We start from the raw sequence: 14,583 nt of genomic DNA, 5'->3' as shown, positions 1-14,583 counted from the left end.
GAGAATTTTGAGCATTACTTCACTAGCATGTGAGATGAGTGCAATTGTGCGGTAGTTTGAGCATTCTTTGGCATTACCTTTCTTTGGGATTGGAATGAAAACTGACCTTTTCCAGTCCTCTGGCCACTGCTGAGTTTTCCAAATTTGCTGGCATATTGCATGCAGCACTATGGCAGCATCATCTTTCAGGATTTGAAACAGCTCAACTGGAATTCCATCACCTCCACTAGCTTTGTTGGTAGTCATGCTTTCTAAGGCCCACTTGACTTCACATTCCAGGATGTCTGGCTCTAGATGAGTGATCACACCATCGTGATTATCTGGGTCATGAAGATGTTTTTGTACAGTTCTTCTGTGTATTCTTGCCACCTCTTCCTTATATCTTCTGTTTCTGTTAGGTCCAGACCATTTCTGTATTTTATCGAGCCCATCTTTACATGAAATGTTTCCTTGGTATCTCTAAAGTTCTTGAAGAGATCTCTAGTCTTTCCCATTCTGTTCTTTTCCTCTATTTCTTTGCATTGATCGCTGAAGAAGGCTTTCTTATCTCTACTTGCTATTCTTTGGAACTCTGCATTGAGATGCTTATATCTTTCTTGTTCTCCTTGGCTTTTTGCCTGTCTTCTTTTCACAACTATTTGTAAGGCCTCCCCAGACAGCCATTTTGCTTTTTTGCATTTCTTTTCCATGGGGATGGTTTTGATCCCTGTCTCCTGTACAATGTCACGAACCTCATTCCATAGTGCATCAGGCACTCTATCTATCAGATCTAGGTCCTTAAATCCATTTCTCACTTCCACTGTATAAACATAAGGTATTTGATTTAGGTCATACCTGAATGGTCTAGTGGTTTCCCCTACTTTCTTCAATTTGAGTCTGAATTTGGTAATAAAGAGTTCATGATCTGAGCCATAGTCAGCTCCTGGTCTTGTTTTTGTTGACTGTATAGAGCTTCTCCATCTTTGGCTGCATATAATATAATCAATCTGATTTCGGTGTTGACCAGCTGGTGATGTCCATGTGTAGAGTCTTCTCTTGTGTGTTGGAAGAGGGTGTTTGCTATGACCAGTGCATTTTCTTGGCAAAACTCTATTAGTCTTTGCCCTGCTTCATTCTGCATTCCAAGGCCAAATTTGCCTGTTACTCCAGGTGTTTCTTGACTTCCTACTTTTGCATTCCAGTCCCCTATAATGAAAAGGACATCTTTTTTAGTGTTAGTTCTAAAAGGTCTTGTAGATCTTCATAAAACCATTCAACTTCAGTTTCTTCAGCATTACTGGCTGGGGCATAGACTTGGATTACTGTGATATTGAATTGTTTGCCTTGGAGATGAACAGAGGTCATTCTGTCTTTTTTGAGATTGCATCCAAGTACTGCATTTCTGACTCTTGTGTTGACCATGATGGCTACTCCATTTCTTCTGAGGGATTCCTGCCCACAGGAGTAGATATAATGGTCATCTGAGTTAAATTCACCCATTCCAGCCCATTTTAGTTCGCTGATCCCTAGAATATCGACGTTCACTCTTGCCATCTCTTGTTTGACCACTTCCAACTTGCCTTGATTCATGGACCTGACATTCCAGGTTCCTATGCATATTTCTCTTTACAGCATCAGATCTTGCTTCTATCACCAGTCACATCCAGAGCTGGATATTGTTTTTGCTTTGGCTCCATCCCTTCATTCTTTCTGGAGTTATTTCTCCACTGATCTCCAGTAGCATATTGGGCACCTAATACCTGGGGAGTTCCTCTTTCAGTATCCTATCATTTTGCCTTTTCATACTGTTCATGGGATTCTCAAGGACTAAGCGCAGGTGGCTGTGAGAGCCAGCACACTAAGTGCAGGTGGCTGTGAGAGCTGGCACACTAAGCGCAGGCAGCTGTGAGAGCTGGTGCACTAAGCACATCCGACAGAAGCTACCCCACGTCCGAGGTCAGTGGCGGCCGGGAGGAGAAACCCCGCATCAGAGGTCAGTGGTGGCTGGGAGGAGACCCCCTGTGTTCCAGGTCAGGGCGTTGACCGAGAGGAGCTACCCTGCATCCGAGGTCAGGGGCGGCTGGGAGGAGACACCCCGCGTCTGAGGTCAGGGGCGGCAGCCAGGAGGAGCTATCCCTCGTCTGAGGTCAGAGGCGGCCAGGAGGAGCTACCCTGCGTCCGAGGTCAGGGGCGGCCGGTAGGAGACACCCCATGTCCGAGGCCAGGGGTGGTGACCCTGAGGAGCCACCCCGAGCCCGAGGCCAGGGGCGACAGCTTGGAGGAGCCACCCATGCCAGAGGCCAGGGTTGGCGGCCAGGAGGAACATCCAGAGGGGCGGTGTTTGGCAGGCGCAGGAGGGCCTAGAGGAGCTATCCCATGTTGAAGGTCAGGAATGGTGGCGGTAAGGAGATACCCCTTGTCCAAGGTAAGGAGCAGTGGCTGCACTTTGCTGGAGCAGCTGTGAAGAGATACCCCATGCCCAAGGTAAGAGAAATCCAAGTAAGATGGTAGATGTTATAAGAGGGCATCAGAGAACAGACACACTGAAACCATACTCACAGAAAACTAGTCCATCTAATCACACTAGGACCACAGCCTTGTTTAACTCAATAAAACCAAGCCATGCCTGAGGGGGAACCCAAAATGGGCAGGTCATGGTGGAGAGGTCTGACAAAGCGTGGTCCACTGGAGAAGGGAATTGCAAGCCACTTCAGTATTCTTGCCTTGAGAACCCCATGAACAGTATATGAAACATTAGAAAAAATTATTGTGCAGACCATATGCATGTCCTGTTATATTTTGTTATGTTGTATTTAAACTCTATTTCAGTTTGAATTTAAACAATCTTAATACAAAATATTGGCGAACATTATCGTCATTGGACTTATTCCAATAGTATTTTGTAAAATGGAGTAAATGTACATACTATATTATTCCTGGAACTTTTGGCATAAAATACTTAAAAAGTCAAACAATAAATAAATCAGCTCCTTAAGAAATATACATGATTAATTTCAAATAACTCTATTTTGCCCTCTTTTCATAGCAAGGAAGATTTTTATGAATGTGTTACCTGGGTTTTCTATTTCTTCTTTTGTCTCTTGTTCCAAATTCAGGCTTCTCGAATTTTATCTTTGGTTCTTGAAAATGAGTGTTTAGTTTGATGAAGATAAGGTAGGAGTGAGTGCAGAGAAAAAAATCAGGACACACTTAGTGCCTGCAACTGGAAGTGCTTTGTTATTTGGATACATCTCTCTGCCTGCACAAAGCATGAACATCTTGTTCAACGTTTATAAGCTTTTTACACTCTAGATTGTAGAATTACTCAGAACTGGCTTCAAAATCATACAGTTGATGTCACTGAATTTGAAAGCTGTTATTGAAAATATATCAAGAACAAATTTAAAACTTCATGAACAAATTAATTGAATAATTTTAACAATGTTTTAGTCAAAACTGTAAAACATTGTATTATTACAGAAATTGACTTTATTTTGTATATTTTAAAACATTTATTTGACCATTCTAATATGTTTCATAGTTAGGGAACTAATATATTTTATTTTACATCTTGACAGTGACATTAATACCCAAGGAGAAATCTTCCAGGTAAGGGGAAGATATGAATGGGCACTTAATCAACAATGAACAATAAGTCACTTCATTTAGTTGTTAAAAAAAAGTTTGTTCCCAAGGTTTGTTCAAGATTAAATTCACTGAAGAATCATGCTCTAGAGGACTGAGATTTTTTTTTTTTCAGTGCATGGTATATTTTCAGAGGCTTCTCCTGGCCAATCATTTTAGGGGAGTTAAATGAAAATAGAGTCTTCTAATAGCAAAAAATAAGCCTCTTACTTGGACTTCCCTGGTGGCTCAGATGGTAAAAAGTCTGTCTACAGTGTGAGAAACCTGGGTTTGATCCCTGGGTTGGGAAGATTCCCTGGAGAAGGAAATGGCAACCCACTCCAGTACTCTTGCCTTGAAAATCCCATGGATGGAGGAGCTTGGGGCAGGCTACTATCCATGGGGCCTCAAAGAGTCAGTCATGACTGAGCGACTTCACTTTCTTTCACTTTGGGCTTCCTAGGTGACGCTAGTGGTAAAGAACCCATCTGCCAATTCAAGACATGTAGGAGATGATTTCATCCTTGGGTTGGGAATATCTTCTTCAGGAGGACGTGGCAAATCACTCCAGGATTTTTGACTGGGGAATCTCATGTACAGGGGAGCTTGGCAGGCTAGAGTCCATAGGATCACAAAGAGCTGGACATGACTGAAACAACTTAGCATGCATGCACATCTCTTATTAATAGCAAAGCAGTAAGGTTGCTTAAACAAGAATCCTTTATTTTCAGCTAATCAGTGTATATTTGAAACTCTCAAATCTAAGATGGCACTGGAATAAAGTGAAAGTCTGTGTATGATAGACATATTTAATAAGATTGTCACTAATCAATTGACTTAAAGTACCGTTTAACTTAGATAACATTCTCATGCAAAATTTCAAATCAAACTTTGTCTGGAAGAAAATAATCTCAACATCACTCATTATTAGAGAAATGCAAATCAAAACCACAATGAGGTACCACTTCACACCAGTCAGAATGGCTGCGATCCAAAAATCTGCAAGCAATAAATGCTGGAGAGGGTGTGGAGAAAAGGGAACCCTCCTACACTGTTGGTGGGAATGCAAACTAGTACAGCCACTATGGAGAACAGTGTGGAGATTCCTTAAAAAATTGCAAATAGAACTACCTTATGACCCAGCAATCCCACTTCTGGGCATACACACTGAGGAAACCAGAATTGAAAGAGACGCATGTACCCCAATGTTCATCGCAGCACTGTTTATAATAGCCAGGACATGGAAACAACCTAGATGTCCATCAGCAGATGAATGGATAAGCAAGCTGTGGTACATATACACAATGGAGTATTACTCAGCCGTTAAAAAGAATTCATTTGAATCAGTTCTGATGAGATGGATGAAACTGGAGCCGATTATACAGAGTGAAGTAAGCCAGAAAGAAAAACACCAATACAGTATACTAACACATATATATGGAATTTAGGAAGATGGCAATGACGACCCTGTATGCAAGACAGGGAAAGAGACACAGATGTGTATAACGGACTTTTGGACTCAGAGGGAGAGGGAGAGGGTGGGATGATTTGGGAGAATGACATTCTAACATGTATACTATCATGTGAATTGAATCGCCAGTCTATGTCTGACGCAGGATGCAGCATGCTTGGGGCTGGTGCATGGGGATGACCCAGAAAGATGTTATGGGGAGGGAGGTGGGAGGGAGGTTCATGTTTGGGAATGCATGTAAGAATTAAAGATTTTAAAATTTTAAAGAAAAAAAAATAAATAAAAAGCAGAGACGTTACTTTATCAACAAAGGCCTGACTAGTCAAGGCTATGGTTTTTCTAGTAGTCATATATGAATGTGAGAGATGGACTATAAAGAAAGCTGAGCCCTGAAGAATTGATGCTTTTGAACTGCGGTGTTGGAGAAGACTCTTGAGAGTCCCTTGGATTGCAAGGAGATCCAACCAGTCCATCCTAAAGGAGATCAGTCCTGAGTTCACTGGAAGGTCTGATGTTGAAGCTGAAACTCTAATACTTTGGCCAGCTGATGCGAAGAGCTGATTCATTTGAAAAGATCCTGATGCTGGGAAAGATTGAAGGCAGGAGAAGGGGATGACAGAGGATGAGATGGTTGGATGGCATCACCAGTTCAATGGACATGAGTTTGAGTAAACTCCGGGACTTGGTGATGGACAGGGAGGCCTGGCTGCAGTCCATGGGGTTGCAAAGAGTCAGACACGACTGAGTGACTGAACTGAACTGAACTGAAACATCAAATGACCTGATCTGAAGTTTGAGAACCTGGGTTCAGGTTGAAATATGAGAGCAGTGATACATTATGTTAGAATTTTTATGCATACTCTATAGATTCTGCCTAATAATTATACCATTCAAAACATATAAAAGTGGTAGAGGATGGGCCCATTCTTCAAACTAATAATTCAAATGTTCTTTAATTTCTTAATTCAAGTGTTTTTTGATTTCTACCCAGTTAATTTTGTTATTAGGCATGAAATCAGTACTAAAACTTCAAGCTACATTTGTAGTACTTGCTGCTTTTCCAAGTCTATGACCATCCTGCCAGTTTCTTCTGTGGAAGGCACATATGTTCTATGAAGAGGCCTACTAGAAGTTGGGTGGAATGCCTTTCCACTGAAAAAGTGAATTTGTGAGTAACAGGAAAAAAGATTCCATACCATAGCACATGGAACTCTGCTCAGTGTTAATGGCAGCCTGGATGGGAGGGGAGTTTAGGGGATAATGGATACATGTATATTTATGGTTAAATCCTTTTGCAGTTCATTTGAAACTATCACAACATATTCGTTAATTGTATATATTCAAATACAAAATAAAGTTAAAAAAAGATCCTAAAAAAAAAAAAAAGAAATGCAGAAATAAGTAACTAGGACTTACAATTTGAAAGACACTATTATAAATTACTATAGTAAAGTATAGAAACCAAACCCAGGAATCTTTAATATAGCAATGGCAAGTCCTTAAATCTGAATCTCTCTACACATGGTCTTTTAAAACAAACAGTACAATGGAATAAACACATAAGTTCACATATAACTAACACTTTATCGTAACTGAGACACTGAGAATAAGCAAGTTCCAAATTGATTCTAAATAAATAAATAAGCATCAAATTCCAGCAGAACAATCTGGAGTTTATGGTCTAAGCTTGAGAGGAGAGTGAGAGAACTTGCAGAGAGGATTGAAAAGAAGAGGAAAGTAGCAATCCCAAGATACAGCATAGCCGTAATTGTGTAAAAGAGTCAATCATACTAATTTTTTAAAACTTTTTATTTTGTATATGGCTATAGCCAATTAACAATGTGGTAATAGTTTCAGGTGAACAGCGAAGGGATTTAGTCATACATATACATGAGTCCATTCTTCCCCAAACTCCCCTCCCATCCAGGCTGTGGCGTAGCATTGAACAGAGTTCCATGTACTATACAGTAGGTCTGTCTCTATTATCCATTTAAATTATAGCAGTGTGTACATGTCCATCCCAAGTTCCCTAACTATCCCTTCCCCCTATCTTTTCCCCTGACAACCATAACTTTGTTCTGTAAGTCTGGGAGTCTTTTTCTGTTTTGCAAGTTCATTTGTACCATTTCTTTGTGCTGGGAGCCAGTGTGAGGAATCCTGCCCGTGACAAGGTCATGAGGAAGGAAGCTGACATACGCAAGACTTGCTCAGACTTCAGGGACCCCTCTGGAAATTCCTAAGCATGTACCCCAACAAAAATCTGCCGGTTTTTGTGCTCTGCTTTTCCACTCTTCTGACATTTTCTGGAAAAAGTCAATTCAGGGCTTTAGTCTTCTGCATTTGAAAGAGTGTTTCAATCCAAAAAACCCTCTGATGGCTTTCTTTCAATCCAAAAAACCCTCTGATGGCTTTCTAGCCTGCCTGCAGGACTCGTACAGCTGCGCATGTGATTGTTTGAGGCCTCCTGACCGCAGGAGGCACAGGAAGCTTAAAACATCCTAGGAATGTAGGAGCTCCCGAGGAGTCAAAATCTTTAAAATAGGACTGATTAAAAGTTTCATTTGTTGAATCAATGCTCGCTGCTAAATTTTCATATCCTTTATTTGTAGATATAGTTGGTATACAGAAAAACAAGTAGTAGACCTTGTATTAGCAACATTAGATCTTTGAGTGAAGTACCTTCTTTGTTATAATCCACAGCACCTTTGTTCTATAGAGATGTAACTTTAGCGCTTTTAGGAGATGCAGATTAAAGAAAAACACTTCAGGGGAAACAAAATTAACATTCATTAAGGAAGAGAGCCAAAAAGTGTTAACAAGCCTCTCGGCCAGAAGATAATGTAAATCACCTGAGACCTTTTGTACACAAAATGATATACAGAAAGAGTCTGGGCTGCGAACGCTACATAATTTTGTGTTACCCATTGATCTCCATGTTTTATCAAAAGTATAAAAGGCCTTCTAAACAATAAAGGATGGGGCCAGCTTCTCGAACCAGTTTCTCGGACCAGTTTCTCGAACTAGTCTCTCGGCCTGGTTTCTTGGGACTCTGGCTCCCCCTGTGTCTTTCTCTCTCTTCTTCTCTCCTTTCCCTCTCTCTGCTCTTTACTTTAACTTCAGGCTGAATCTCCACCTGGGGCGCGGAGGCTCGCCAGGTCTACTTACTTGCCCTGGCTGTTAAGACCCGCGCGAAAGGGAGCTTAAGGTGAGGCACCCTTAGATATTCAAGCAGGCGCCAGTGGCCCAACGTAAATGGTGCAAGTTCCTTGTCTGGAATTTTATTGGCCTTCCGTGTAAACCAAGCTATGCAGCCCTCTTCCTCCACTTAATCTTCCTACTATGCTACAGTTTCTTAATCTAATCTTACATTAATAAATAAACAAGTCTTTCCACACCAACGCCGTCCACCCTTTGAATTCCCTGGATCCACCGGGGCTGGACCCCGGCATATTTGTAGATTCCACTTACAAGGGATGATATATGATAATTCTCCTTCTCTGTATAACTTACTTCACTCAGTATGACAATATCATAGGCCATCCAGGTTGCTGCAAATGGCATTATTTCATTCTTTTTAATGACTGAGTAATATTCCTTTGTATATATGCACCATATCATCTTTATCCATTCCTCTGTCAATGGACATTTAGGTTGCTTCCATGTCTCGGCTATTATACATTAGATGGCGACCCCGTGGACTGTAGTTCACCAGGCTCCTCTGTCCATGGGATTCTCCAGGCCAGAATACTGCAGTGGGTTGCCATTTCCTTCTCCAGGGGATCTTCCTGACCCAAGGATTAAACCCAGGTCTCCCGCATTGTGGTCAGACACTTTAACCTCTAAGCCACCAGGGAAGCCCTGCCAATTATTAGAGAAATGCAAATCAAAACTATGTCAAAAACTAGTCAAAACTAGTCAAAATGGCTATCATAAAAAACAAAAACCACACACACACACACACACACACACATTAAGTGCTGGAAAAGACGTGGAGAAAAGAGAACCCTCTTACATTCTTGGTGGGAATGTAAATTGGTTACAGCCACTATGAAGAACAGTATGGAGATTCCTTATAAAATAAAAAATTAAGCTACCATATGACCCTGCAATTCCATTCCTGAGCATATATCTGAAGAAAATCATAATTTGAATCAATATATGCACACAATGTTCATTGCAGCAGTATTCCCAATAGCCAGAACATGAAAGCAACCTAACTGTCCATCAATAAAGGAATTCACAAAGGAGATGTGATATATATACATAATGAAATATTACTAAGCCATAAAATGAACAAAATGTCATTTGTTGCCGCATGTATGGACCTAGTGATGGTCATACTGAGTGAAGTAAGTCAAATAGAGAAAGAAAAATATCATATATCAATCATATATCACTTATATGTAGAATATAAAACAAGACTACAGATTAACTTATCTACAAAACAGAATTTGAGTTACAGATGTAGAAAATAAACTGATGGTTATAAGGAGGGGTATAGTTGGGGAGGTGTAAATCGGAAAATTGAGAGGGACACATACACTCTGTGATATATAAAACAGAAATGCAATCTCACATTGCATCACAGCAAAGCAATGGGCCCATAATTCTGAAATTCACTGAACTTATGTTTCCCTATCACTCAGAAACATGTTCTATTCCATTTGTTTCTTTAGCCCTTTCCACTTTTCTTTTTTTTCTCTTGCTACTGCGTTTTTCTTTGTCTCCTTGTATTCATTATTGTAAGATGCAAAACAGAAGAAAAATCAAAAGTTTATAAAAACAACCTGACTGTATGCATCCTTGTTTATACCATTTAGGATCTAGATATAAAATGTTGAAAAACATAGGTAGTGGTGTATACATTATATTTGAAAAAGCTCAAGACATATTACTGAAGAACTAATGAACAAGTGACATGTAGAAAATCATTCTTCCATTGTTTTCTTCTATGAAGAATCTGTGGATTTGTATTATATATTAAGCATTTACATTTGGTTTGTTTCACAGGTAAAATATGAACAATTGAGTACAGTATTGAAATACTCAATGTGCTGGCATTTGTAGTTTTTATAAATCCCATTGCTGGCAATGGAATCATGCTAGAAAAATTTGATTTCTATTGCAAAAGGATTAGAGACTTTCCTGGTGGCTCAGATGGTAAAGCATCTGCCTACATGCGAGAGACCTGGGTTCGATCCCTGGGTCAGGAAAATCCTCTGCAGAAGGAAATGGTAACCCAGTCCAAAACTCTTGCCTGGAAAATCTCATGGATGGAGGAGGTTGGGGCAGGCTACTACCATGGGGCCACAAAGAGTTGGGCACGACTGAGCGACTTCACCTTCACTGCATATGAATAACATTGATAGCTTGTATTTCAATGTAGATATGAGGTGTGAGTGTGTCTGAGTTGAAATTATTTGATGGCAAGGAAGTAAAAGGAACTTGTACATTTCCCATGTTTGGGGCAGGGTTTTACTTCTTGTCCAATAGTCAAAATGTGAATGATAAGAGCAAAAATTGACCATTAAGGATACATTCTACATTTGCTCCTACAAAAGCAATTCTAATCTTTGCAAGTTATTCTGGGCCCTAGGAATTTGATGCCTATAAAGTACATCAATCAATCAGACTTGCCATTTTGGCAACGCACTCCGTATTTTTGCCTGGAGAATTCTGTGGACGGAGGGGCCTGGTAAGCTACAGTCCACGGGGTTGTAAAGTGTTGGACACTATTGAGCAACTTCATTTCACTTCTTCTTCTAGGTCCCACTCATGGGAGCAAATAGGAGATCTAAGAGTGAAAATTAAAATCACCAATGTATTAATTCCCCTAGCACTTTCCCTTAAGAGCCATGATTTGGAGTGATCATACCTCTCTAATCAAGCCAAGGCTCCTGTTAATGACCCTTATTCTTATAGCTATTACCATTCTCTAAATATATATATATCTTCCTTTGGCCCCTTCATAGCTTGGATACTAGTGACTTCTCGCTGTTGCTAGAAGTAGGTACATCATCATTTTAAAAAGTCTCTTTATCTTGAAAACTTTGTGAATAGCTTTCAGTTGTTTCTTTGAAGACTAATATCTGTTCCTGTCAGGACACTGACATACAGGTGGGAGTCATAATATTTAATACACACATTTTTATAGAAGATCACCACAAGCATCCCTATTGAAGCTATAAATGATTCAAAATTTCCTTTTTTCTCAGTTGTTACCTTGCTTTCCTATATCAAATAATACAATAATAAGGAGAAACACAAATATTTTTAGCCAAACACAGCATTTTCTCCTGTCTAAATATCATGAAACAGATGGAGAAACACTGGAAACAGTATCAGACTTTATTTTATTGGGCTCCAAAATCACTGCAGATGGTGACTGCAGCCATGAAATTAAAAGATGCTTACTCCTTGGAAGAAAAGTTATGACCAACCTAGACAGCATATTCAAAAGCAGAGACATTACTTTGCCAACTAAGGTCCGTCTAATCAAGGCTATGGTTTTTCCAGTAGTCATGTATGGATGTGAGAGTTGGACTGTGAAAAACCTGAGCACTGAAGAATTGATGCTTTTGAACTGTGGTGTTGGAGAAGACTCTTCAGAGTCCCTTGGACTGCAAAGAGATCCAACCAGTCTGTTCTGAAGATCAACCCTGGGATTTCTTTGGAGGGAATGATGCTAAAGCTGAAACTCCAGTACTTTGGCCTCCTCATGCAAAGAGTTGAATCATTGGAAAAGACTCTGATGCTGGGACGGATTGGGAGCAGGAGGAGAAGGGGACGACCGAGGATGAGATGGCTGGATGGCATCACTGACTCGGACGTGAGTCTGAGTGAACTCCAGGAGTTGGTGATGGACAGGGAGGCCTGGCGTGCTGCGATTCATGGGGTTGCAAAGGGTCAGACACGACTGAGCAACTGAACTGAACTGAATTGTAATATCCTGAGCTGCAAACACATAGACATTTACTTGAGGAATAGAAATTGTCTTAAGTGAAAATGCATAATGCATCCACAGAAAGTTACGATGATGAAAGAATAATTTTAACACTTTGAAATTTTAAAAACTTTTTTTTGTGTGTCAGAACTATGTTCTATTAACCAAAATGACTTTCTCCCGTTAATTTGGATTAAAAAATATATATTTTCAATATTAGCTTGTTTTTCGCTTCTGAAAAGAAACAATTCTTTCTATTCTTTCTTCTAAAGTCTGATTTTAATAAAAACTGAGAAAATTAAGTTACAAGATAAACTTTATTTTTTTCTGGTAATGACACAAACACAGGTGCCTTTCATTCATCTTGAAGAATTTCTCTATTAGATTGATTCTCTAGTCGATTAATTCTACTTTTTGGGTTGCTTTTGTATAAATGGAAAAAAAAACCTCCTCATAGAGTTCGTTTAGTTGACTAAATCATCCATTGTTAGAATCGACTGCCCATTTATTGCTTTAGGATTAGTAACAAATGTATTCAATGTGGGTGACACATTCTTATAATTGCCTGCAGTTAACCTTTTATACCAGAGTTTTGCCATAGCACTTTTCACCTCTGAATTTCTCAAAGTGTATATTAAAGGGTTCAGCATTGGAGTGATGATGGTATACATCACAGTTATGGATTTATCAATGGGAAAGTTGGAAACAAGTCTCACACCCATAAAAATACAGGGAATGAAAAAGAGAACCACCACTGTGATGGGGGAACTGCAGGTAGATAGGGCTTTGTGCCTTCCTCCCTGACTGTGAGCTCTGAGGGAGTTTAGGATGATCCCATAAGATACTAGCAGGAGGATAAAGATAACCGTACAGATTGCTCCATCGTTAGCAACCACCCTGAGACCTGCAATGTGTCAGTACAGGCAAGATCCAACAATGGATAATGTCACAGATGAAGTGGTCAGTGACACTGGGGCCACAGAAGGGGAGTCAGTACACAAAGAGGAATTGAACCATCGAGGGCAAAAGACCTCTCACCCAGGCCACCTCCAGCAACAGGATACAAACCTGTCACTTCATGATGGTCAGGTAGTGCAGTCCCTTGCAGATGGCTACATAGCGATCATAAGCCATCATCTCCAGAAGGAAAATCTCAGACCCTCCAAATAAGTGTTCTACAAAGAGCTGCCCCATGCAAACTGGGAAGGAAAGTATCTTTTTACCACTGAGTAATTCTATAATCAACTTGAGTGAAATGGCAGTGGAATAACCTGTATCCATGAGAGAAAGATAAGCAATGAAGAAGTACATGGTAGTCCAGAGAGGGGTAGTCCAGAGCAAGTTTCCCACCATTGTCACAAGGTAAATGAACAAAAACAAGACAAATAATGTAATTGGCTCCTCAGGATCCTGAGTGAAACCCAGGAGAATAAATTCTGTTACTTTGTCACTATGTCCCATTTAGTCTTCTGTAGGAGGCTCAGTATTAAAGAATCCACTTATCAACACAGTAGACACAGGAGACACAGGCTCAGTCCCTGGGTTGGGAATATCTCTGCAGAAGAAAATGACCGCCCACTCCATTATTCTTGCCTGAAAAATCCTATGGGCAGAGGAGCCTGGCGGGCTACAGTCCATTTTTTCTCAAAGAGTCGGCCACAACTTAGCAAATGTTTCAGAAGTAAGAACTCAGGAGAACCAGACCTGTACTGAGATTGTGAACAGGGCTGTAAACATATCTGTTACATTTTGGAACACATCTTCATCATTATACCTTCTATGGTGGTTTGCACATAAAACACATACAGTAAATATCTACTGAGTTCTTTCAATGAGCCTGTGAAGACTTCATTTGGGAATTCTGTTATTCTTCAGATGATTCTGTTGGGGTTATAAGAGATTATATCTTTATGTCTTAGAGCATCTTCTACAGAAAGGAGTAATTAAAGGCCTAACAAGCAATCATACATTTAATAGAATTTTATTGAAATTATATCAGTTTTTGACACAAAAGCCATCAATGACAAACTGGTGAAAGATCTCTGTTTTCCAGAAATTTCCTCCTTGGTAATAACAATCAACTATAGTGAAGGACAAGGAAGCCTGGTGTGCTGCAACCCAGGGAGTTGGAAAGAGTCAGACAGACACAGACACAACTTAGCAACTGAGCAACAACAAAACTGACTACTAACAACAGACCACAACCCAGTCCTTTGAATTGGTAGTGTTTTTAGTGAACACCATTGCAATATGACTTATATAACATCAAAAATAACTTTTGACGTAATTCCCTTAATATTATAATAGTTCACACTATTAGATATTCAATCCTTCACGTTTCAAATGCTGTTTGATTTTCATGAATCTCATTGGCTCTATCAAAGAGCTATACCAAATATAGAGAATTATATAACATATTGTTTCCTACAGCAATTACTTGGTCTGACTCTTTGACTATCAGATTTTTAAGGAACTGTAATTTTCTTCATTTAATCTTTTTTTTCTTTTAACTGGAGTGTAGTTGCTTTGCAATATTGTATTAGTTTCTGCCATATAACAAAGTGAA

General features: G+C 39.9%; 1 pseudogene; it reads right to left on the bottom strand.

Moving 5' to 3' along the window:
- Positions 1 to 12,481: 12,481 nt before the first annotated feature.
- On the bottom strand, positions 12,482 to 13,478 carry LOC138421044 (putative olfactory receptor 4A4; annotated as a pseudogene).
- Positions 13,479 to 14,583: the final 1,105 nt, after the last annotated feature.

The sequence above is a fragment of the Ovis canadensis genome, chromosome 15 (assembly GCF_042477335.2).
Source record: "Ovis canadensis isolate MfBH-ARS-UI-01 breed Bighorn chromosome 15, ARS-UI_OviCan_v2, whole genome shotgun sequence".
Lineage (NCBI taxonomy): Eukaryota > Metazoa > Chordata > Mammalia > Artiodactyla > Bovidae > Ovis > Ovis canadensis.
The sequence above is the reverse complement of the archived record's forward strand: the minus strand, read 5'-3'. Positions and strand labels throughout refer to the sequence as shown.